The sequence below is a fragment of the Erinaceus europaeus genome, chromosome 2 (assembly GCF_950295315.1).
Source record: "Erinaceus europaeus chromosome 2, mEriEur2.1, whole genome shotgun sequence".
NCBI classification, from domain to species: domain Eukaryota; kingdom Metazoa; phylum Chordata; class Mammalia; order Eulipotyphla; family Erinaceidae; genus Erinaceus; species Erinaceus europaeus.
Window position 1 is genome coordinate 197,447,786 of NC_080163.1, and position 25,339 is coordinate 197,473,124.

At 44.0% G+C, this 25,339-nt stretch overlaps 3 long non-coding RNA genes across 3 annotated transcripts in view; 1 reads left to right on the forward strand and 2 right to left on the reverse strand.

Annotated features, from left to right (window-relative positions):
• LOC132536857 (uncharacterized) overlaps positions 1-25,339 on the reverse strand; it is a 397,589-nt gene that overhangs the window by 211,028 nt on the left and 161,222 nt on the right. The window lies entirely within an intron of this gene.
• The window catches only part of LOC132536855 (uncharacterized), a 287,606-nt gene that overhangs the window by 172,923 nt on the left and 89,344 nt on the right, over positions 1-25,339 (forward strand). The window lies entirely within an intron of this gene.
• LOC107523560 (uncharacterized) overlaps positions 1-25,339 on the reverse strand; it is a 46,421-nt gene that overhangs the window by 11,702 nt on the left and 9,380 nt on the right. Inside the window, exon 2 of the long non-coding RNA XR_009548394.1 lies at positions 10,264-10,319. This is a non-coding gene — a long non-coding RNA (uncharacterized LOC107523560). The remainder of the gene's footprint in view (positions 1-10,263; positions 10,320-25,339) is intronic.

Genomic DNA, 25,339 nt, shown 5'->3' on the forward strand with positions numbered 1-25,339 from the left:
TAGGTAGAGATAGACAGGTATAGAGGCAGAGTGAGAGAGATCAGAGCACCACAGGTTTCATTCAGTGTAGTGGGAGCCAGCCTCAAACCTAGATAGTGCTTATAGCAAAACATGACTTCTGCTGCCCTTATTTTTAAAAACTCATTTTAATATTTATTTTTTCCCTTTTGTTTCCCTTGTTGTTTTATTGTTGTAGTTGTTGTTGGATAGTACAGAGAGAAATAGAGAGAGGAAGGGAAGACAGAGTGGGGGAGAGAAAGACAGACACCTGCAGACCTGCAGGTCAGGAGCCGGGGGCTTGAACCAGAATCCTTGCGCCCATCCTTGCACTTTGCGCCACGTGTGCTTAACCCGCTGTGCTACTGCCCGACTTCCATGCCCTTATTTGTTAATATGGGGCAGAGAGAGAGAACTAGAGCATCACTGATGTAACGGTGGGACTCTTGTCAGAACCCCGTGCTCCAAAGTCTAATACCTATAGCTCCTGCACCAGCTCATGGGCCACAGAAAACCAATTTTTCCTTTTGCAGAACGTGGCTCAACTCTGGCTTCTGGTTCTAATGAGGTTGACCCTGGAACCTTCAAGTTTTAGACATAGCAGTCTATTTTTTTTTCAATTGATTTATTTTTATATTTTTTTGCTTCCAGTTGCTGGAGCTTGGTGCTGGCAGTAAAATCCACCACTTCTGGTGCTCCCCACCACCACTTTTTCCCCTTTTCATTTGATAGGACAGAGAGAAATTGAGAGTGGAGGGGCAGGCAGAGAGAAGGAGAGAAAGAGACACACCTGCACATCTTCACTCTGCTTGTGAAGCTTCCCTCCATGCTGAGGAGGGGAGGGGACAGTCATCGAACCTGGACCCTTGCACACATCCTTGCACATAGTACTATGTGCGCTTAACCAGGTGTGCCTATTACCTAACCCTTAATTTATTTTATTGTATTGGATAGAGACAGAGAGAAATTGAGAGAGAAGGGGGAAATAGAGAAGGAGAGAGAAAGAGAGATACCTGTAGCACTGCTTCACTGCTCACAAAGCTCTCCCTTGTAGGTGGGGGCCAGGGGCTTAAACCCAAATCCTTTTGCACTGTTTTATGTGCACTCAACCTGGTGCACCACTACTGGACCCAGCCTTTTTTTTTTTTTTTACTAGTGGGGACAGGGTGGAGAGAACCAGAGCATCACTTGGGCACACGCAGTGACAGGGAGTAAGCTTGGGACCTCATGCACAGGACCCCAACGCTTTATCCACTGCATCATCTTCTGTGTTAGGTCTTTTGCTTTCCCTTTTTGCATAACCATAAGCTATGTACCCTCCCCTTGGAGGGTCTCTTATTCTCTCTCTCTCTCTCTCTTTCTCCTTTCTTTCTTTCTTTCTTTCTCTCTCTCTTTCTTTTTCTATTCTGCTCTTTCCTTTTTGTTCCTTTTTAGCCTCCTATGTTATTGCTGGGGCTTGGTGCCTGCACTATGAATCCACTGCTCTTGGTGGCCATTTTTCCTATTTCATTGGAGAGGATAGAAATAAATTGAGAGAGGAGAGGGAGATAGAGAAGGAGAGACCTGCAGACCTGCTTCTCTGCTTGTGAAGTGACCTCCTGCAGGTGGGGAGCAGGAGCTTGAACTTGGATCCTTGCTCAGGTCCTTGTATTTTGTACTATGTGCACTTAACCTGGTGTACCTCTGCCCAATTCCCTGGAGTTTCTTTAATACTGTTGCAGGGTGAGGAAGGGACCCCAGGATAGCCACAGCATGGTCCATGTGTGAGTTACTTCCAGGGACCCAGGGGCCTTTGCACATGTGATGAAGTGAAGGACTCTGAGGTGAGCAGAGAATCCTGGGTCACCTAGGTCTGGTCTAAACAGAATTACAAGAGTGATCCCCCGAGAAGGGGATGGGAGTAGAGAGATGTGAGTAGAGGAGACGAAGAAAGGGGTTGTGAGGATGGACCAGGGGAGAAAAGAGAGTGAGGAGAGGAGCCCTGAGGTGAAAATGAGAATGGCTGCCAGCAGCTGGAGAAGGCAGGGAGGGATTAATTGTATCCAAGAGTCTGAGAGGAGGAGCTGGGTGGTGTTTGAGCACACATGTTACCATGCTCAGTGAACCAGGTTCAAGTCCTTGGCCTCTCTTGCAGGGGGAAAGCTCAAGATCAGTGAAGCAGTACTGCAGGTTTCTCTCTCTCTTTCTCCCCACTCCCTCACTATCATCCCCTCACCTCTCAATTTCCTTCTATTTCTTTTATTTTTAATGAGATACACAGAGAGAAAGATACAGAGCGCACTGCTCAGCTCTGGTTAATGGTGGTGCTAGGGAGTTAACCTGGGACTTTGGAGTCTCACACAGGAAAGTCTTTTGGCATAACCATTATGATATCTTCCCCTCCCCTCAATTTCCTTCTAGCCTATGAAACAAACAAACAAATAAAGATACTGAGAGGAGCAGAGCCCCAAGACCTCTAACTTTGGTGCAGCAATACTTCATAGAAATTTCATGGCTGCAGACCTTGGAGAATAAATCTAAATTCTTTTTTTTAAAAGACTTTTAAAAAATAAATTTATTTATTTATTTGGATATATACAGAGAGAAATTGAGAGGGAAGGGGGAAGATAGACATAGACAGAGACAGATACCTGCAGTACCACTTCATTGATCAGGAAATTTTGCCTCTGTAGGTAGGGACCAAGGGCTTGAACTTGGGTCCTTGCGCACTGTAGTGTGAGTTTAAGCAGGTATGCCACCAATATTCCCCTTAAAAGTCTGCTTTTAAAAATATTGATTTATACCCCTCCACTTATAGACATATAATTTTTGATAAAGGAACCTAGATTATTAAATGAGGAAAGAGGCTCTCTTCAACAAATGGTCTTGGGAAAACTGGGTTGAAACATGCAGAAGAATGAAGCTGAACCACTTTATCTCACCAGAAACAAAAATCAACTCCAAATGGATCAAGGATCTAGATGTTAGACCAGAAGCTATCAAATACTTAGAGGAAAACATTGGCAGAACACTTTCCCACCTAAACCTCAAGGACGTCTTTGAATCATCAAACCCAATTGCAAGGAAGTAGTCTAAAACAGAAACAAATCACTGTGACTACATTAAATTGAAGAGCTCCTGCACAGCAAAAGAAACCATCACCTAAACAAAGAGACCCCCCTCACAGAATGGGAGAAGGTCTTCACATGCCATATATTAGACAAGAGACTAATATCTAAAGTATATAAAGAGCTCACCAACTTAAGAACAAAAAAGCGAATGACCCCATCCAAAAATGGGCAGAGGATATGAACAGAATATCCACTACAGAAGGGATCCAAAAGGCTAACAATCATATGAAAAATTGCTCCAGGTCACTGACTGTCAGAGAAATGAAAATAAAGACAACATTGAGATACCACCTCACCCTCTGTGAGATGTTATACATCAAAAACAACAGCAGCAACAAATGTTGGAGAGGTTGTGAAGACAAACGAACCCTCCTACACTGCTGGTGGGAATGTTAATTGGTCCAACCTCTTGTGGAACGCAGTCTGGAGAGCCCTCACAAGGCTAGAAATAGACCTCCCATATGATCCAGTAATTTCTCTCCTAGGGATATATCCTAAGGCCACCATAACACCCAACCAAAAAGGTATGTATACACCTATGTTCATAGCGGCACAATTTGTAATAGATAAAACCTGGAAGCAAACCAAGTGCCCAACAAAAGATGAATGACTGAGAAAGCTGTGGTATATATACACAATGGAATACTATGCATCTATTTATTTATTTATTTTTAGCCAGAGCACTGCTCAGCTCTGGCTTATGGTGGTACAGGGAATATAACCTGGGACTTTGGAGCCTCAGGCATGGGAGTCTCTTTGTACAACTGTTATGCTATTACCCCTGCCCCTACTCAGCTATTAAGAACAATGAACTCACCTTCTCTGACCCATCTTGGATGGAGCTAGAAGGAATCACGTTAAGTGAAATAAGTTAGAAAGACAAAGATGAATAGAGGATGATGCCACTCACAAACAAGTTGATAAAGAAGAACAGAAAAAGTAACTCAAAGCAGAATCTGACAGAGTTTGGAATATTGCACCAAAGTAAAAATCTCTGGGTGGAAGGTGAGGGTAGATGTTCAGCTTCACTGGGGGGGGGGAGGGGAGGAACACAGACCTTTAGTGGTGGGAATGGTGTTGATATACACTCCTATTAACTTGTAGTCTCATAAATAACTATTTAATTAATATGAGAGGAGGAAAATGGATCAAATGTCTCAAACTTTTTGATGCATAGACCATAGCTCTGAGTATATGTTCCTTCAGTCTAAGCACTTAAGACTTCAATTTGGAAATCAGATTAAATTTTAACAATGGTCTCAAACTGTTAGTACTTTTCTAATTGTGACTTGTCCTTTGAAATATTAAATCTCCTAAAATATTAGACCAAGGAGAACAGAAGCAGCTGGTAGTGTTACTTTATAAGATACATATTTATATATGTAAATAGCATATAAGGACATAAATTATAGTGAGATCTTGTATGATATAGCAAATCCTAACAATGGGATTTTTCAAAGTTAACCCAATTGCCAAATAATTTGGTTATAGCAATAACTATCTATCCCCTTCTTAAACCCTAAGATAGCAGGAACCTTCCCCATTCTCTATAAAGCCCATATTTCTCCCAGGCCTGGAACCTCTAGGGTGGGGCTCACTTTCCTGCATGCTTCTCTCAGTTCATACCAAATGATACTGCATATGCTTCTTCTTCTAGCGTTTGCCCTTCTTCCGTAGCCAGTCAACAGCATCAGGTTGAAAGCTGTCAGGAGCTGCTTGTTGCTGGCTTTGAAAGTGACTGGGATCCATGTGGATTCAGTCGGCTAGGAAGGATCGTCAGTTTCCCCAGTGAATGGGTACTCACGGGATGCACCACGAGAAGGTCGATCCAATGCATCCCAGAAATACACTGCATATGCTGATCCCAACCTAATCAATGCAACCAGTACCACCTCAGCATGTTTTACTTCGGGCTGTGTCCAGAGACGTCAGGCATGGAATGTCAACCTTTCAGCTTCATTACTCTGGTGAGACATTTCCTAGCTCATAGGACTCTTTAATTCCATTTCAGAGGGTGCACTTCTTAACAAAACCTAGATATAGACCAGGGCCCATGTGACAGGGGTTATGTACATATATATCCAAAAGTTGGGGGGGGAGGTGGAATATATACCTTAAAGCAAAAGTACACAGTAGTTTGCAGTGAGTCAATAAATGAAGCAAGCAAGTAGAAAGACTCAAAAAGACACCATAATTAAAAAATCATAAAAACCATAAAACCCATAATTAAATAGTTTCTACTTAGACCTATATACCCTCCTCATCTACCTCTTATTACACACCCCTCAATCACTCCAGAGGTAACCTTGTCAGACAAAGTAAGGACTACAAAATCTGAATAAGGGCAAGAGACTGGCATACTTTAATGATGACTCTTTAGTCACTACCAGGCCACCCTATCACCTAATCAAGGAGTCCTGGGATTCCCACACAGACATGATGGACCTAGACTTCTTTTTATTTATTTATTTATTTATTTATTTATTTATTTATTTATTTATTTGTATAAAGGAATCATTGACAAAACCATAGGATAAGAGACGTACAGCTCCACACAATTCCCACCACCAGAACTCCGTATCCCATCCCCTCCCCTGATAGCTTTCCTATTCTTTAACCCTCTGGGAGTATGGACCCAAGGTCATTATGGGATGCAGAAGGTGGAAGGTCTGGCTTCTGTAATTGCTTCCTGACTGAATATGGGCGTTGACAGGTCAATCCATACTCCCAGCCTGTTTCTTTCCCTAGTGGGTAAGGGCTCTGCGGAAGCGGAGCTCCAAGGCACATTGGTGGGGTTGTCTGTCCAGGGAAGTCTGGTCATCTCCCTAAGGCACAACATAATGGACCCTTTTGTGGGCCCCTGTAGGACCTTGCTCTCAGTGCAGATCAACAATGGTAGGGAATGTTCCATTCTTCAAAGGGAGGTTGGACAACATACTCTACCTACCACCCAAGGAAGATGGGTCCTGAAATTAGTTGTGACCACAGAACGCAAGATCAGACCTACAGAGATGCAGAGGTTACATAGGCTCCTGTGCTGAATATGGGTCCCAGATCAAACCGGTGGGGCTTACAATTAACAATATTTATATACTTTCCTCATATTTGGGTGCTACTCTCTTCCCTCATACAGTTTTCTAGCCCTATTTCCAACTATTACCACTATCTCCCCAGACAATAACCTGGGTTCATCTGCATATTAGATGTCAGGATCAGGGAAAAACTATTAAAGTCATGGGTCCCTTGGAATAGACCTACTATAAAAGACCTACTAGCTTTTTCCACAATGGAAACCCTAACTCTCATCTGCAATATTTTTGCTTAGGTTCATATTCAACAATTTGTTCTGCTTTATAACTTAACTCTTTTTTAGCCACCAGGTTCCAGATGCTACTGTGATGCCAACCTGACTTCCCTGGGCAGAGGATCCCACCAATGTGTCCTGGAACCTTGCCTCCTCAGATCTGTGCATTACTAGGGAAAGAGAAAGACAGACTGAGAGTATGGATAAACCTGCCAAATACCCACGTTCAGCAGGGAAGCAACTACAGAAAACAGATCTTCCATCTAAAGCACCCCATAATGACCCTGAGTCCATATTCCCAGAGGGATAAAGAATAGGAAAGCTATCAAGGGAGGGGATGGGATACAAAGTTCTGGTGGTGGGAATTGTGTGGAAATATATCCCTCTTATCCTATAGTCTTGTCAATATTTCCATTTTATAAATAAAAAAATGTGTTTATCGATTTTAACACATGAGCTGCATTGATAAAAAATTTACTTTTATATTTATTTAGGATACAAACAGAGAAATTGAGAGGGAAGAGGGAGATAGAGATAGAGAGAGTCATCTGTAATACTGTTTCATAGTCTATGAAGCTTTCTTGCTGTAGATAGGAACCGGGGGCTTGAACTCAGATCCTTGTGCAGAGAAATGTTTGTGTTCAACCAGATGTACCACCGCTGGCCCCTAAATCTGAATTCTTCACCTCCTATGCTTAGAATTCTCTTTCTCCCTTCCTTTTAAATTTTATTTATTTACTAATTTCAGTTAGAGCCAGATAGAAACTAGGAGGGAAGGAGAAAATAGAGTGGTAGACAGCAAGAGAAAGAGACACGTGAAGCACTGTTTCATCACGCGTGAAACTTCTCTCCTGTAGATGGAGGCTGGGGGCTTAAACCCGGGTCTACGCACATTGTAATGTATACACTCAATCGGGGGCATCGCTGCCGGGCCCTCATTAAAATTTTCTTCCATATGTATCATAAGTTAGGGGAAATATGTACATCAAAATAAAAGTCTCAATAGTCTACTATGAATTGACCTAGACTCTGTAAATTTGGCAAGCAAGTAGAAAGACCTAAAATAAGTTACCATAAAGTACTTAATCAAATATTTTCTACTTACACCTAGACACCCTCCTCTTCTACCTCCTACTTCACTTTCCTCAACCGCTTTAAGTCTAACATGGTCAGATAAAGTAAGAACTATGAAACCTGGATTAGGGCGAGAGACCAACACACTTTTTGGCCACTACCAGGCCTTTTTGGTTTCTACCAGGTTACCCCATCATCTAGGCCTCTAGTCATTGAGTCCTCGGATGGACCTAGACCTTCACCACCATCACTGGTCACTTCCGAAGGGAGGCTGAGTCATCCTACTCTGCCACCCAAGGAAAACTGGTTTTAAAATGAGAGCATCCCAGAATGTTCCCAGCTGTGCCCACGAACTGTGAGCTCAGATTGACAGGGACTCAGAGGTTACACTGGCTAATATGAATAGACATGGGCCCTAGGTCAGATCAATCAGGTTAACAGTTAATGATATTTATATACTTTCCTGATATTTAACACTTTTGTCTCCTGCCTAATCCAGCTTTTTAGGTCTATTCTCAACTCTGACAGCTTCTTCTCAGACAATACTTTTAGTCCACCTGTGTATTAGTTATTGTGCTTGGGCAAAAATTAGTAAAGTCATGAGCCTCTAGGAATATACCTAAAGCAGACTTCTTAGCTTCTTTCCACACAAAGATCTCTATTTTTGTTTGCTCTATTCCTACTTTTGGATTCCTGTTTACTGCTTTATATCTTACTGCCTTTCAGCCATCAAGTTGCAGATGCCACCATGACACCATCCTAACCTTCCTGGGTAGACAACCTCACCAATTTGTCCTGGACATCACTTCTCCAGAGAGTCCTACCCCACTAGGGAAAGATAGAAACAGACTGGGAGTATAGATCGACCTGCCTACGCTCATATCCAGTGGAGAAGCAATTGAAGAAGCCAGACCTTCCACCTTCTGCACCTCAAAAAAAAATTTTGTTCCATAATCCCAGAGAGGGATGAAGACTAGAGAATATTTCTTTTTTTTTTTTCTTTTCTTTTTTTGCCTCCAGGGTTATTGCTGGGGCTTGGTGTCTGCACCACATATCCACTGCTCCTGGAGACCTTTTATTTCCTTTGGCCTTGTTGTTTTATCATTGTTGTGGTTATTATTATCATTGTTGTTGTTATTGCTGTTGGATAGGACAGAGAGAAATCGAGAGAGGAAGGGAAGACAGAGAGGAGGAGAGACAGATAGACACCTGCAGACCTGCTTCACCACCTGTGAAGCGACTCCCCTGCAGTTGGGGAGCCAGGGGGAGCAGGTGTTTGAACCTGGATCTTTGCGCATATTACTATGTGCACTTAACTGGGTGCACCACCACATGGCCCCCAAACTTTTCTTAGTTAAACATCACAGGGTCAACTTTGTAGTTTTGCAAGAGTGGGTATAATTCTTGCATATGGGTGCATGGGGCCCAGTGTTCAGTACCCCTCATAAAGATGAGCCATCCTGGGAGGCCAGTCAGTGGTGTACCTGGTTAAACACACAGAGTATTAAGTGCTAGTGCAAAGGTCTGGGCTCAAGTCCTTGCTCTCCACCTGCAGGGGTTCTTTCTGCCTTACAAGAAGTGAAGCAGGTCTGTAGGTGTCTTATCTTTCTCTCTCCTTCTCTGTCTTCCCCTCCTCTATCAATTTCTCTCTGTTCTATGAAACAAAATGGCTGGCAGGAACAGTGGATTTCCAGTATTGGGACTAAGCCCCAGAAATAACCCTGGAGGAAAAAAGACAAAAATAAAAATAACCCTCCTGAAGTCCATTATTTTATTGTACTTGGTCATCACTGTGTTAGAGGTGAATTAGGTCTAGTAAATCCTTAGCCTTGCAGTCACGTGCATGTTACCTGTAGGACCCTGGTCTTTGTCTGTGGAAATTTTTGTCACCCACTGGCACAGAGAGGGGAAAGGTAGGACAGTCCTTAGAAAGAAAGTAAAACACCTGAGGGGCAGAGGACTAATAGAAAAGTGTCACGTCAGTTAAACACATTATGAAAAGTTCATCCCAGGTAAGACAGACATCGAGGAGAAATAGCACAAGGTAAACCAGCAAGTCACTTCTTTCTGTCTTTCTCGCTTTATTTTATTTTAGTTCATTTCACTTCACTTTATTGCCACCAGGGTTGTCCTGGGGCTTCATGGATATATGATGAATACACAGGTCCTGGTGTGTATTTTCCATCCCCTCCCCATCCCCTCTCTACTCCTTTCTTTCTTTCTTTCTTTCTTTCTTTCTTTCTTTCTTTCTTTCTTTCTTTCTTTCTTCTTCTCTCCTCCTTTCTTTCTTTCTTTCTTTTCTCTAGGACAGGGAGAAATTAAGAAGGAAGTGGAAGATAGGGAGAGAGAAAGAAAGACACTTGCCACCCTGCTTCACTGCTCATACAGCTCCCTCCCTCCTGCAAGTGGGGACCAGGGGCTTGAATCTGGATTCTTTAGCATGGTAATTTATGCACTCAACTGGGCACACCACTGCCTGAACCCTACCAGGTCAACCCACCTCCCCCAGTAGCCCTTGCTAGTCTGTGTGAGAACTATGTCTCTTTAAATAAAGCTTGATTTTCCTGAATCACAGACTTTCCCTCCCCAATTCTTCATGAAGTTATTGTAATGAAGCAGACACTCTGAGAAACACCAAGGGAACTGGAGCACCGGAGCACCATTGTCCCCATGACAAGAAAACAAGAGATAGAGAAACAAGAAGGAGAAAGGGAAAGGCACCACAGAAGTGAACCTTCCCCCCTTATAGTGTGGAATGGACTTGAACCTGAGTTGTACCCACAACAAAGCAAGATTCTTCCCAGGTCAGTTGCCTTGCTGGTTCCAGCCATTTTCTATTAAAACAAACAAACAAACAAACAAGAAAACCTAGTTACTCTTTCACTGTTGAAAGTGATAAGGTATTTTTCAGGCCAGTTACTTCCACTGATTTATTTTCTTTCTTTCTTGGAGATTAAAAAATATTTATTTATTTGGATAGAGACAGAGAGACTGAGATGGAAGGCAAGATAGAGAAGGAGAGACAGAGAGACAGCTGTAGCCACTCTTGAAACTCTACCTCCATTCCTGCAGTTGGAGACTGGGAACTTGAACCTAAGTCCTTGCTCATGGTAACAAGTACTCTCAACCAGGTGCACTGCCACCTGACTCCCTGCCCCCCCATGGTTTATTTTAAACTTACTGACAGTTAGCAGTATTGGTTAAGTGTGACCAATCCCTCCAGATCTTAGATTAGTGAAAAGGAGATGGTGTATATATCAGAATAAATGGCAGGGCTGTGTGCAAGTCCACAGAGGAAGCTGGTGGGGACAGGGGCCTGGCCACGCAGCTCAGAATGACTCACTTGGGAAGTCAGTGTCTGGAAAAGGCAGTCTCTCCTCCCCTGGGAGAGCACAGGTTGTGGCTGAGGCTAGTGGGAGCCTGCTTCCCCACCTCCAACCCTCCAGTATTGAGGGCCTCCTGTTGCTTCTTCCTTCCTTTCTTGGAGATTTGTTTTATTTTACTATTGTTATTATTTTAACAGAGACCTGTTCCACTCTGATTTATGGTAGTGCTGGGGATTGATCCTGGGACCTTTGTTAATTAATTTATTTATGAGAGAAAGAGAGAGAAAGAGAGAGAGAGAGAGAGAGAGAGAGAGAGAGAGAGAGAGAGAGAGAGAGAGAACCAGAGTAATACTTGGAAACATGTGATGTCAAGACTAGAACTTGGGATCTCAAGTTTGAGACTCCACTGCTTTTGTCCATTGTGCCACTTCGCAGACTGCGCGTGGTGTCTTGACTCTGTTCCTGCCCTGTGGGGTGGCTGTAACTTCCAAGACAGTGGTTTACTGTCCTCTAGGTTCAACTCATGGCACCAGTATAAACCAGAACTGATCTGAGCTCTCTCTCTCTCTCTCTCTCTCTCTCTCTCCTAGTACACTGCCTTGTTGTGTGTGCAACTGGTTCTAGCCTGCCTCCCACTGAGTTGAAGGCAGTGTTGGAGTGGTGGCCTCTTTCCTTCTCTCATTTTCTCTGTCCTTTCCTTTCTGTGAGAAAGTCAGCTCAGGGCAGTAAAGCCAAAGAGATAACAAACCAACCAACCAACCAACACAGCCAAACAGGAAGGCAGATTAGGAGAGTCCAGGCAATGGCGTGTCTGGTTAAGTGCTCACATTACAGTGCACAAGGATCCAGGTTCAAGCCCTGGTTACTCTTGCAGTGGGGGAAAAGCTTCACAAGTCGTGAAGCAGGGCTACAGGTATCTGTCTGTCTGTCTCCCTCTCTATCTCTTCTCTCTCCCCTTTAAATTTCTCTCTGTCTCTATCCAAAAAAAAAAAGGCAGGTTGTAGAGACAACAAAATGGTTTTGCAAAAGAGTGTTATGTCTGAGGGTCCAGGGTCCCAGGTTCAATCCTCATCATCACTATAAGCTAGAGCTGAGCATCACTTTGGTAATAAGTAAGTAAATAATAAACAAATAAACAAACAAGGTTACTTTTCTATCTTTGCCCTAATACACCTCAGGGGAGCACCAAGGCCCAAAAAGGAGGGATGGTGTTTACTTATGGTAATGAAGGGTCAGCGGGTCTTTTTTCCTAGGTCAGGGCATACACACCAAAAGGGGTCCCTGCTAATGTAGAACCCTCAGATCTAATAAACTGTCCTGTCTGGATTAGTTTCCTCTTTAGGTTTGCTCCTTTCTCCCCTCCCCCCTCCCCTCTCCTCCATTTCTTTCTCTCTTATTTTAGTTTTGAAAGAAACAAAGATGATGAGAGGGATGGGGAGATAGATTCAAAACACAATTTGAAGGGGTGAGGAGACAGTGTAATGGCTCTGCAAAAAGACTCTTAGATCTGAAGCTCTGAGGTCCCAAATTCAATTTAGTTCTGTCATTAGCCAGACAGCTGAGCAGTGCTCTGGGAAGGAGGGGGAGGAAGGAGGAGGAGGAAGAGGAAAGAAAGGGTGGGGGAAGAGAGAGAGGAAAAAGGAAGAGAAAGAGACAACATAACAAAGGGGGAAGAGGATGAGATGGGGAAGAAGACAAAGAAAGAAATGGTGGGGGGCTGGGGGGGACATCGGGGTAGGATGGCAGAGTGGTAGCAGTTGTGGCCCCTGGGTGAGGGTGGCCAGGGCAGAGAGTGGCTGGCAGGAGCCCTGCAGCACTGGGTAGCCCTCAATCCTAGAGGGTTGGGGGTGGGGGGAGGCAGGCTCCCACTAACTTCAGCTGCAGCCTATGCTCCCAGGCAGGGACTGTCTGAGGCCTTGACTCCTGGGTGAGTCATTCTGGGCTTTGTGGCCCAGCCCTCAACTCCTGCCTGGCTCTCTCTGCAGCCTGTACACTGGCTGTAATCAGGGCGGGGCTGGACCTAGCTGCAGGCTCTCCCAGCTCTTGAAGGGGGAAAGCCACTCTACCCAGCTCTTCACACCTGGACTGGGCAAAGACCCCACAATGGGAGGGAGGGGGTGTGGGGAGGCAGGGCATCTTCTCCACACAATGCCCTTACATCACACACCAGCCCCATTTACAGTTCCCATACCTCAGTGTTAGTAAGACACTGGACACACTCCCTTGGGCAGGCTTTTCTAGCATGAACCTCAGTTCTCAGCTGCGGGTATGATTATAAACTTTGTGGAGCACAAGGATACGCTTGCACTTCCACAAAAAGAGAGCCACTGGGGTCTAAGTCAGTGTAGGTTCTAGGGAGTCCTGAATACCAGAAAGTTCTACCCCCTACATATTCCAGGGTTCTGGTGTTCTAAAGTTTGTCTACCAGAACCCGAAGGAAAAAAGAAAGGAACAAACCTCCCTGGAGAGATAGAAAGAGGGACATCTTGATTTAAGTCCACAGGCACATGTCATACTCTCAACTAGAAGACAATGAACATGCTTGTGTCCACATGTGTGGTGGTGAAACAGAGGTCACCAGGCTCAGGCCCCTGTCCCTTCCTGCAGGGGGAAGCTTCATGAACAGAGAAGTAATGCTGCAGTTGTCTCTTTCCCTCTCCTTTCTCAATTTCTTTCTGTCCTATGAAATAAAAATATAAGAAAAGTAAACTAAAATAAACAGAAATCACAGGACTAGCACTCCCCAAGATACAAAACCTTGGGGAACTTTCAGGAAAGGGAGTGTCCTGCAAACACAGCTTCCTCATCAACACTGCTTCTTCCTCTCTGGTTCAAGACCATAATATGAGGCTTGGGTGGTGGTGCACCTGGTAGTGGGCACACATTACAGTGTTCAAAGGTCCAGGTTCAAACCTCTGGTGCTTACCTATGGTGGGGAAGCTTCACAAGTGGTAAAGCAGGCCTGCAGGTCTCTCTCTCTCTCTCTCTCTTTCTCTCCCCCTCTTCCATTTCAATTTCGGTCTGTATTCAAAATTAACACACGCATGCACACACGCTTGTGCACACATCCTCGCACACAAGATGCCCTGTTCCCTAAGCAGGATGACGGATTGATTAGACAGAAGAGAAGCACAGACTTACCAGGAGCTGAGAGAGGCTGCCCCAGGGTAGAAGCACCATCAGAGAGCAGACCTGAACCCAGAGCTGAGGATTCAGAGGGTGATGAGCCACAAAGCCACACTCAGGGGGAGTTGTCAGATGGGCCTCTCCACACTATGCAGCATCACACCACAGCAAGAGCCTATGAGAAAGAATTCTCTAATTTAATTCAGCTGGTAGAGAGCACACATTCCCAAGCTTAGAGAGTTGGGTTTAAGCCTCCAGACATCACATACAGGGGGGATGCTCCACTAGCTGTGAAGCAGTGCTGTGAGTGTCTTTCTTTCTACTTCTCTATTTCTCCATCCCTTCTCAATTTTCTCAGTTGTATAAAAAGAAAGTAATAATAAAAAGGAAAATGGCTGTAGGGAGCTGTGGATTTATTGTGCAGGGGCATCAAGCCCCAGTAATTATAGTGGTGGAAATAGAAATTTAAATAAAAAGTGAGAACTAAGTCTCAGGGTGGGACTCTCATGGGAAGTTGATTCTTCATCACTGAGAGGTCTCAGTCATGTTCTGTGCTGGTTACTTTGTGGGCTTCATGGTCCCTTTAAGAGAGGACGGTCTCCTTCAGGTCCTCACCCAGCCCTTCCTGGTTCCTCTGAAACTCTTTGAGACTCCTGCCACCTCAGAGCTTACCTATATGTCTGTCTCCCTGAAGACACACCTTGCCTCCCAGCACCCAAGGCCCCATTCAACCAGCTGACTCTTCCTGCCAGTCAGTTTCTCCTTAGGTGCCATTTTTATTCTTCCTCAAATCAGGCAGTACCCTCTAAAGGTCCCTAACAGCTGTAGTGAGGGGAGGCACGCACTCCCTCATACTGAGGCAGATGCTTGCAAGACCTCCTCAGGACTCAACTTCAGATCCTTTTCTCCTCCTCCTTCTTTATTTTTTAAAGATTAAAAAAAATCAATAGACACAAAGAGAAATTGAGAGGGAAAGGGGAAATAGGAAAACGCAGCCCTTTTACACTGCTCTTGTAGCCCCCACAGGTGGGGAGCAGGGGCTTGAACCCAGGTCCTTGTGCCTGGTAATGTGTGCACTCGACCAGGTGCACCACTGCCCAGCCCCTCAACTCCAAAATTTCCCCTCTCTGACCTTTCACTACCCAGACCCCCTGCAGGCTCCTACCCCATAGCCGCCCCTCCACTAGGAGATGTCCTCCCACTAGAGGGGACCCCTCCCTGCCCAGAGCCCAGACTCCCCACAACAGGAAAAGGCAGTCAATACAGAACCAGCCTGATCTCTATAACAGTTGAGGAGTACTTGTTTACTTTCCATTTTCAGATTTCTTCTTTGTCAGGCACGTGGGGTGATGGGATAATGCCCATTCAAAACAAATAACTAATGAAAGCAAAGATTCACTTTCAAAATATAGTAGCAAAGTAGTGGGCTTTCAAAATATAGTAACAAGGAATGTGGGCTGCATCAATCGGATGGTTCAGGATAGGACAGGACCCTCCAGTGGCCCGGTTGTCAGCATAATGTAGTATCTTCACATGTCTTTTTTTTTTTTTAAGTTTTTTATTTTTTACTTACTGTTTATTAGATAGAGACAGAGAGAAATCAAGGGAAGGGGTAGAAAGGGAAAGAGATACCTTTTCACCACTTGTGAAGCTTGCCCCCTGCAGGTGGGGACCAGGGGCTTGAACCTGGGTCCTTGTGCATGGTAATGTTTGTGCTCAAATAAGTGCACCACTGCATGGCACCCACATGTTAATTTTAAATATTTATTTATTATTTTCTAATTTCATAGTATAGAGAGAAACTGAGAGGGAAGGAGAAGGGGAGATAGAGAATGAGAAAGAGAGATTCTGGCATTCTACAAAAAAAAAAATACAATTTCAATGAAATTCCTAGTAAGATTCCAGTGGAATTGTTCCTTTCTTTTCTTTTTAAAAAGTATTTTTATTTATTTATTTTAATAAGAAAGCTACAAACAGAAAGAAAGATAGACTAGAGCACTGCTCAGCTCTGGCTTATGGTGGTGCTGGGGATTGAACCAGGGACCCTGGAGCCTCAAGCATGGAAGGCTTTTGCAAAAGCTTTATGCTGTCTCCTCAGTGGCACTTTTCAAGGAAATTAAACACTTTGTCCAAAAATTTGTGCGGAACTACAAAAAAAAAAAAAAAAGAACAGCCAAAGCAGTTTTACACAAAAAAACAAAAATCAATTTATCCATATGCCAGAGGTGAGCAGTGCAAAAATCAATTCATTATGTTTCCCAACTTTAGTTTATATTACAAAGCAATAGTAATTAAAACGGTTGTGGTACTGGAATAAACATGAGCACCGGGATCAATGGAACAGAATGGGAAGCCCAGAAATAAACCCACACATATGGAAAATCACCTAACATGTAACCAAGGGGCCAAGGCCATCCAGTGGGAGAAAGACCTCTTCAACAAATGGCACTGGAACGACTGGGCAGCCACATGAAGGACATCAAGCTACATCATCATCGCCTAACTCCACGCACTAAAGTCAGGTCAAAACGGAGCAGAGATCTAGATATTAGACCAGAAACTCTAAAATTCATAGAAGAATATATTGGTATATGAGACATTACAGAATCTTAATACCAAAGACATATTTGGATATTCAAGCCTATGAGCATATTTACATGAGTAAAACAGTGAGACTATATTGAATTAAAAATCATTTACACACCAAAAGCAAACTACCTGAGGATAACCAGGCAACTCAGTAGCTGGGAAGATATATTAACACAGTACAGATCAGACCAACAATTGATATCAAACATCTATAAAGAACTGGCATAGTTGAACAAAATGAATAAGCAAGAAACACAATAACCCAATAAAAAAGTGGGCCAGAGAACTAAAAAGGCAGTTCTCTAAAGAACAGATACACATGGCCCACAGACAGATGAAGAAACACTCCACATCACTTATCTCTAGAGAAATGCAAATCAGAACTGCCCCGAGATTCCACCGCACACCTGAGAGAATGGCTTACATCATCAAACCAGGGAATAACAAGTGTTGTCAAGGCTGTGGAGAAAAGGGACTCTGATCCACTACTGGAGGGATTGCAAACTGATGCAGCCCCTCTGGAAGATAATACAGAGAGTCCTTAAAGAAATAAAAACGAAATTACCATATGACCCATCAATGTCACTCTAAGGCCTTTATCTAAAGGACACACAAACTAATCCAAAGGGACTTATGTGACCCAATATCCATAGCATCATTATTCATAGTGGCCAAGGAGTGAAAACAGCATAAGTGCCCGTAGACAGATGACTAGCTAAAGTAGCTATAAGACATAACTCCACTGAATGCTATTCTGCAATCAGAAAAGATGACATTGCATCCTTTGGGAGAAAATGGAAGGAACTAGAGGTGACTTGCTTAGCAAAAGAAGCAAAGAGATGAAGGACAACTGCCAGATGGTTTCACTCATATGTGGAGTCTAGAGATCTGATACTCATGAACTTTCAAAAAAACAAAAAAAACAAAAGTAAACAAACTCTTTCTGAGACTTGTGAGAATGATTGTGGTTAATCTTTGGGAGGTGGGAGGGTGGGAACACGGAACTTTGGTGGTGGGTGTGGTGTGGAACTATCACCTGTAATCCTACAATCTTGTAACCCACGACAACCACAAATAAAATAAATAAACAAACAAACATAAATCAGAAAAATGCAACTCTTGCTGAAAAGCAGTTTATTCCCTGTCTATGGGGGAAGCTACACAGCAGCTGCAGGTGTCCCTCTGTCTCTCTTCTTCTTCTATATCCCCCTTCCATTTCAATTTCTCTGTCTTTATCAAATAGATAAATAAATTATTTAAAAAACAGTTATCAAATAGATTTGAATAGACATGTGGGTGGAGTGGGCTGGGAAAAGGGCGGTTTAGGAGCAAGAGCAAGCAAAAGGATATCACTGATGTGCTGTTCAGTGATGGAGCTAAAGGCTCAGACACATTTTTGTTAACAGTAAAAAAAATCATCATTATTATTTTATTTTAACTAAAGCACTGGTCAGCTCTGGCTTATTGAATGTGGGACCACAATCCCTCTTGCACTCAAAGTCTTTTGCATAGCCATTATTCTATCTCCAGGGTTTTTTTTTCTTTGTTTTCTTTTTCCATTTTCTTTTCTTTCTCTCTTCCTTCCGTCCTTTCTTTCTTTTTGTAACTAGATACAGAGAAGTATATGGATATAGAATGACTGAAGTACAGCTATAAAATTCCTTTCTCTTCTTTCTTTCTTTCTTTTCTTTTTTTTTTTAGATATAGATGAGTATTTGTTGGGAAATTGTGCAGATGTGGTTGAGTTAGGCAGGTTAGACCCACAAACCACCAAATTTCCATGCGAGTATCAATCTTCTGCCTTGTTTTGAAAATGACTCTGCCACCACGTTATCCCCTCAGGGTATTGCTAATTCCCACCAGCCAGCTAAAACTACAACAACCGCAACTAAGGAAGTTCCCAGAATGCCTTTTTCTTTTCTCTACCCTCTTCCCTAGCCAGTTCCGTCCTGACTTGCCACTTCTGTTTTTTACCCTATAAAACCCGCTGGTGTACATAGTGGGAAGCAGCCATTTTGCTAGCTCCATGTGGCCTAAACCCGCTGTGCTCACACCTGCCTCTGGGGCATCTGCATGAATAAAGACTTACATTCCCACTCTGCCAGGAGTTCCTGGTCTCCTCTCTCTCCGGTGACACAACCCCAACAAGTATATAGATAATGAGAAAAAGACCAAAGCACAGCTTTAAAATTTTTTAGGGATTTTATCCTAATTGAATGTGTTGCAGAAATAATCCCCAAAGCACAAGACAAGAGCTGGTTCTTGGTGAAAGAGAGGAATTTTATTACACTGGTATATAGGAGACTCCAGATCACTCTGGGAAGTTCTCTCAGCACCTTGGAAAAGCCCACAGTTTTTTTGCTGCCCCCCTCCACAAAGGGATGGAGGAAGCAGATTTATTTCACTATTATAAAGTAGGCAGAAACAGACAAAGGTAATCTTTCATGTAATTGCTATACATGCTTCTTATCTGTGGCCTTGGTATGGGCAGAGAAGGGGAGGTCTAGTGCCTGGTATGTATCGGTCCCAAGATAGCTGGATTCCTCCCTAGTCATCTTTACTTTAAGGACTGACTATTAGTTTAGGAATGTGGAAAGGGAGGAGGAGTAGCAACTACAGCCACTGTTTCAATTGCCAGGAGAGCTAGCACAAAGGAAATGCAGTCTTGGGTTATGTCTCCATGTCACAGAGGAAAGACAATTCTCCACCAGGCACATAGATTAAAATATCCATATAGGGTACATCAGGAGAGTGTGCACTCTGTTCATCTATTTTCCATAACAAATGAGAAAGACAGCAATTCAGAAAACTACTTGAGCATATGTGGTGACATTTTTTTTTCTAGAATGTTGTTCAGCTCTGGCTTCTGGTAGTGCTGGGCTTTGAACCTAGGACTTCGAAGCCTCAGCCACAGCAGGTTCTTTGCATAACCATTATGCTATCTCCCCAGACCTCTCTCCATTTGTTTTTAAATCTACTTATTTATTAGTACAAGGTAGAGAGAGAGGGAAAACCAGATCATCACTCTGGCACATACCAAGGATCAAACTCAGTGCTGAGACAGCATAATGTTTATGCAAAAAGACTTTCATACCTGAGGCACTAACAGTCCCAGGTTCAGTCCCCAGCACCACCATAAACCAGAGTTGAGCAGTGTGCTCTGTTCTTTCTCACTAAAATAAAAACAGATAAAACATTAAATAAAAAGGGACCAAACTCAGGACCTCGTGCTCCCAAATTCAGTGCCTTTCTCATTGTGCCGCTTCTTAAACCTGACAACCTCTCTCTTGACCCTAAGGACTCTATGCCTCTGAGCATGACATTGCTACTAGTATAAGACACCTTGCTCCATCATTCCTAGATTTTATTGTGCAGCTTGTTACTTCAGCTCTCAGTCAGCACCTTTTATTTTCAGTTCTGACTCCTCAGGATGGCCTCTTGGGCTTGTTTGTTTATTTTACTGCTTAGGTCTGGCTTATGGTGATGCTGGGGATTGAACTCAGGACCTGGGAGCCTCAGGCATGAGGCTTTTGAACAAACTTTTTGTTGACTCTCTAGGCTGTCATGGCATCTCAGCAATGTTGGTGCCCCTCCCTGGGCACCAGCTTTCCCTGATCCTGGTGGTCTGGTGGGCATTTGACTCCTATGGAGATCTAGTCTAGTCCATCCTCTTCTCAGAAGTCTGCAATTCTGTGTTCTGCTGCAGCAAAGAGGTCTTATTGGATTGTGTTGCTTCAAAGCGGTATGAACCTTATTACATCAGACAATAATGACTCACTGGAAACTGTGAAAAACATTTCCAGAGTGATTCAAAAAAAATAGGAATACTCTTTATAGCTCTGCTTTAGCTAAAAATAATATTTTATTTATTTTAAAGCCTTTTTTAAAAGGTGTGATTGATAGTGGTTTACTATTTTGTTCTTTAATTTTATTTATTATTGACACAGAGATAAATTGAAAGGGAAGGGGGAGACAGTGAGAGAAAGAGAGAGAGAATTGCAACACTGCTTCAGTGGTTATGAATCTTCCTCTCTACAGGTGGGGATGAGGCTTGAACCCAGGTCCTTGTGCACTGCAATGTGTGCACTCAACCAGGTGTGCCACCACCAGGCTCTCAAAGATATTATTTTATTTTTTGCCTCCAGGGTTACTCCTGGGGTTTGGTGGCAGCACTATGAATCCACTGCTCCTGGCGGCCTTTTTCCCATTGTATTGGATAGGACAGAAAGAAATTGAGAGAGGAGGTGGGGAACAGAGAGGGAGAGAAAACTTGCAGACTTGCTTCATCACTTGTGATGCTTCCCAGCTGCAGGTGGGAAGCCGGGGGTGAGGACCTGCATCCTTGTGTGGGTTCTTTCACTTAGTACTAAGAGCACTTAACCTGATGGGCCACCATACAGCCCCTCAAAGATACTATTTTAAATCAGCAAAAAGACATAATTGAGTAGGCCAGGACTACAAAAGTTGGATAAGTGCAAAAGAATGGCACACTTTAACTATGGTTAAAGTTCTTTGGTCACTACCATGCCAACCCATCATCTGGGGCCTTAGGGAATCCTGAGATTCCCATATGGATATGGGAATCTTAAAACAGGTCCCTCTCTCCACTGTCACTGGTCATCTCCATCAATAACAACATCAGAAACCCTCTTGTGGGCCTCTACAGGACCTTGCCCTCAATGTAGAACAATGGTTGAAACTTTCACAGTCTCTGAAGGGAGTCTGGGTCAACATACTCTGCCACTCAAGGAAGACTGGTCCTGAAATGAGAGCAGCCTAGAATGTTGCTAGCTGTGACCTAGGAATGTGAGTTCAGAGTGGCAGGGATTCAGAGGTCACACAGGCTCCTGTGCTAACTATGAATAGATATGGGCCCTAGGCCAGATCAATGGGGTTTACAGTTAGCGGTCTTTATATACTTACTTTTCCCATATTTGGGAGCTTCTTTCTGCTCTGATCCAGTTTTCCAGTCCTGTTCTCAACTCTGACATAATCTTCCCAGACAATAGCCCACCTGCGTGTTAACTATTGGGCTGAGGCAAAAATTAATAAAGTCACGGGACCCTTGGAAGATACCTAAACTAGGCTTACTAGCTTCTTCCAACATGAAGAATTCAAATTTCATATGCCATACTTTGACTTTTAGGTTCGTGATTATTAGGCAATTTGTTCTACTCTATATCTTAATGCTTTTCAGCCAAACTGCAGATGCTACCATGATGCCAACCTGACTTCCTTGGGCAGATGACCTCATCAGTGAGTCCTGGAACCCCACCTCTGCAGAGCCCTATTCCACTAGGGAAAAACAGAAACAGGCTGGGGATATGGATCACCTGCCAACATCCATGCCCAGTGGAGAAGAATTTACAGAAACCAGACGTTCACCTACTGCAGCCAGTAAAGAATTTTCACCCATACTTCCAGAGGGATAAAGACTAGGGAAGTTTCCTTTGAAGGGGAGGGGATGTGGAACTCTGGTGGTGGGAATTGTATAAAATTGTACACATCTTATCCCACAATCTTTCCAATCATTATTAAATGGCTAATAAAAACCAAAACAAAAAACAAATCAAGGCAAAAACAAACAAACAAACAACAACATGAGCTATGCAGGAGGTAGAATGGTCCAAAGCATTGGACTCTCAAGCATGAGGTCCTGAGTTTGATTCCCATAGTCACATGCACCAGAGTGATGCTCTGATTCTTTCTGTATCTCTCTCATAATAAATAAATATCAAAACAAAGAGATATGTTCATTTACAGTCAGTGTACAACCTGGAGAACTTTTTTTTCTCATCCAGGGTTATTGCTGGAGCTCAATGCCAGCACTACAAATCCGCTGCACCTGGAAGCCATTTTTTCCTTTTATTTATTTATTTATTTATTTATTTTTCTTCTATTTTTTAACAAGACAGTGAGAAATTGAGAGGGGAGGGGAGGTATAGAGGAGGAGAGAAATATAGATACCTGCAGACCTGCTTCATGGCTTTTAAATAATCCCCACTGCAGGTGGGGAGCTGGGCTCAAACCCAAACCCTTGTGAGCGAGGGTCCTTGTGCATAAATAGTACTATATGCACTTTACCTGGTGCGCTACTGTTGGTATGCTTCTAGCTCTGCTTCTGGGATCTAGTTCTGCTTCTGTTACATTGCTTGACTTTGTGGCCTATTTACATAATCTTTCTGTTACATTGGTTTGGTCTCACTCCCCACCCCCCCCCCCCCCCCCCCCCCCGCCTCCGGGAGATTTGGTTTAGGCCTTGCTAGTTTCTCGCTTCTCCCTGCCTCCCTACCCTACGTACTTCCTGAGTTCGACTGCCGAGGGAGGAGAAAGACGGAGGAGCACATTGCCCGCTCGGGAATAAAGATTAAACTGCGTTCTCAGCTCAGCTGTGTGTTTCTGGTCATCTGTTACCCGCCCGTGAAGCCAGCCGGGATAAAAAAACACGCTACTGCCCCAGCCTCCTAGAAATCCTCATTACCACAGAGATTTCAGTCACTTAGATAATTATAGATTTTTTAGAATCCCAAATTCTTTCCCTCAGGACTGGCTTAAATAAACAGAGAAATTCTGTACTCCAGAGGTCTCTTTTATTTTAGGTGGCATTAATTTATGGAACCTCCCAGAAGGTCTGTGCATGGTGTCAGAAGCACATTCTGAGACTCCTGCAGGTATGTTGCTGTGTGATGTGGAGACACCCACAATGATGGAGACCGCCCATGCATGCAGCTTTGTGGCCATCACCCACTTCATCCTCAGCTCTGGCTGCAGGTCTGCTCTCTGACGCTGCCTGTACACGGGCAGCTTCGCTCAGCTCTTGTGAAGTTTGTGCTTCTCTTCCCTCTGGTCAGCCTCGTCATTCCTGCTTGGGGCACAGGACATCCTGCCCCACTGTGCTCTGTGACCAGAGGGAGGGACAGTGTGAATGGGAGGTCCATGTTTGCAGGGCACCCCTTCCCTGGAAGCTCTGCAAGGAGGATTAGTTCTGTGTTTTTCTTTCTTCCTTCCTCTTTCTTCCTTTCTTTTCTTTTCTTTTCTTTTCTTTTCTTTTCTTTCCTTTCCTTTCTTTCTTTCTTTCTTTCTTCTTTCTTCCTTTGTTCTTTCCTTCCTTCCTCTCTCTCTCTCCCTTCCTTCCTTCCTTCCTTCCTTCTTTCCCTCCTTTCTTTCTCCTTGTTGTAATTGCCACTAGGGTTATCAGGGTGCTCCATGATAGCACTATGAATCTCCTGCTTCTGGCAGCAGCCATGTCTCTCTCTCTCTTTTTTTCTGCTTTACTTGATAAGACAGAAAGATGTTGAGGGGTTGGGTACAGAAAGAGAGGAAGATAGAAATAGGGTCACTGGCTCACCTGCTTCATAGCTCATGCACTGAAGACCACATTCACAGATAGTGTCTCTAGGTTTGAGTTCAGAGTGAGACAGGAGCCTGTGGGGTTAAGTCAAGGTGTGTCGGGGTTTCTCTTTAGCCTTCCAGGGAGCAGCTCTTTCTCTACTGTTGTCCAGTCTAGGGGGCTTCCTGCATCCAGGGCACAGCCTCAGAAGTGAGAACTCCTTCCTCTGTCTCAGCTTATGATCTCTCTCTCTCTCTTCTGCCTCGCTTTATCTGGAGTCACTGTGACAACAATGAATCACCTGGGAAGCTCAAGAAATTTCTAATACAACTTCACCCCACTAAGAAATGGCAGGGTGGTAGGCCAAGGAGGACATGGGCATCATCTGGGCTCTCACTGCGTCTTCCTCACCTCCAGATTCAGGAATCTGGGATCCAGTTCTTACTGGTGTGTCTTCTGAAGCAGGTTCCCAGTCTAGTCAGACGTCCCCCCTCTGTTCTGACAGGAGCATCTGCCAAGGCTGCACTGACCTCTGGCCAGCAACTCTCCTGCCCAGGGCTACAGGACATGGGGATCTTCAGGCCCCACCCTGTGCTGTCAGCTGCTGCAAGAGAGAGAGAGAGCTGAGGGACTGTCTGATGACACACTGGGTTAAGTGCACATAGTATTAAGCACAAGGACCCATGCAAGGACCCAGGTTCAAGCCCCTGTTCCCCAACTGTAGGGAGAACACTTCACAAGTGGCAAAGCAAGTCTGCATGTATCGCTCTCTCTCTCTCTCCTCTCTCCTTCCCTCATGATTTATTATTTTTTAATTTAATTTTATTTATTTTCTCTTTTGTTGCCCTTTTTGTTTTTATTGTTGTTGTAGTTATTATTGTTGTCGTCATTGTTAAACAGGACAGAGAGAAATGGAGAGAGGAGGGGAAGACAGAGAGGAGGAGAGAAAGATAGACACCTGCAGACCTGCTTCACCGCCTGTGAAGTGACTCTGCTGCAGGTGAGGAGCTGGGGGCTCAAACTGGGATCCTTACACAGGTCCTTACACTTTGCACTACATGTGCTTAACCCGTTGTGCTACCACCCAACTCCCCCACCTCTTGATTTCTGGCTGTCTCTATTCAATAAGTAAATAACAATATTAAAAAAATTAAAGGAGATGGAGAGAGACAGAGAAAGACCCGCAGTACTGCTTCACCATTTGAGAATCTTCCTTCCTGCAAGTAGGGTCTGGGGGCTTGAACCTAAGTCCTCTCACATGGTAACATATGTGCTCAGCCAAGTGAGACATCACCTGGACCCCCATTGTCCCACCTCAACACTCAGTTGGAGCCTTATTACTCCACTTCCTTTTCCTTGCCACCCTCCACATTTCTAAGCACAGATGGTTTTCCGCTGTGAATCCTGTCCCATCCCCCACTGCTGACCAGAGCAGTAATGTCCAAGACACACAGGTGACACTGATGGGGCTCTGGACACCCAA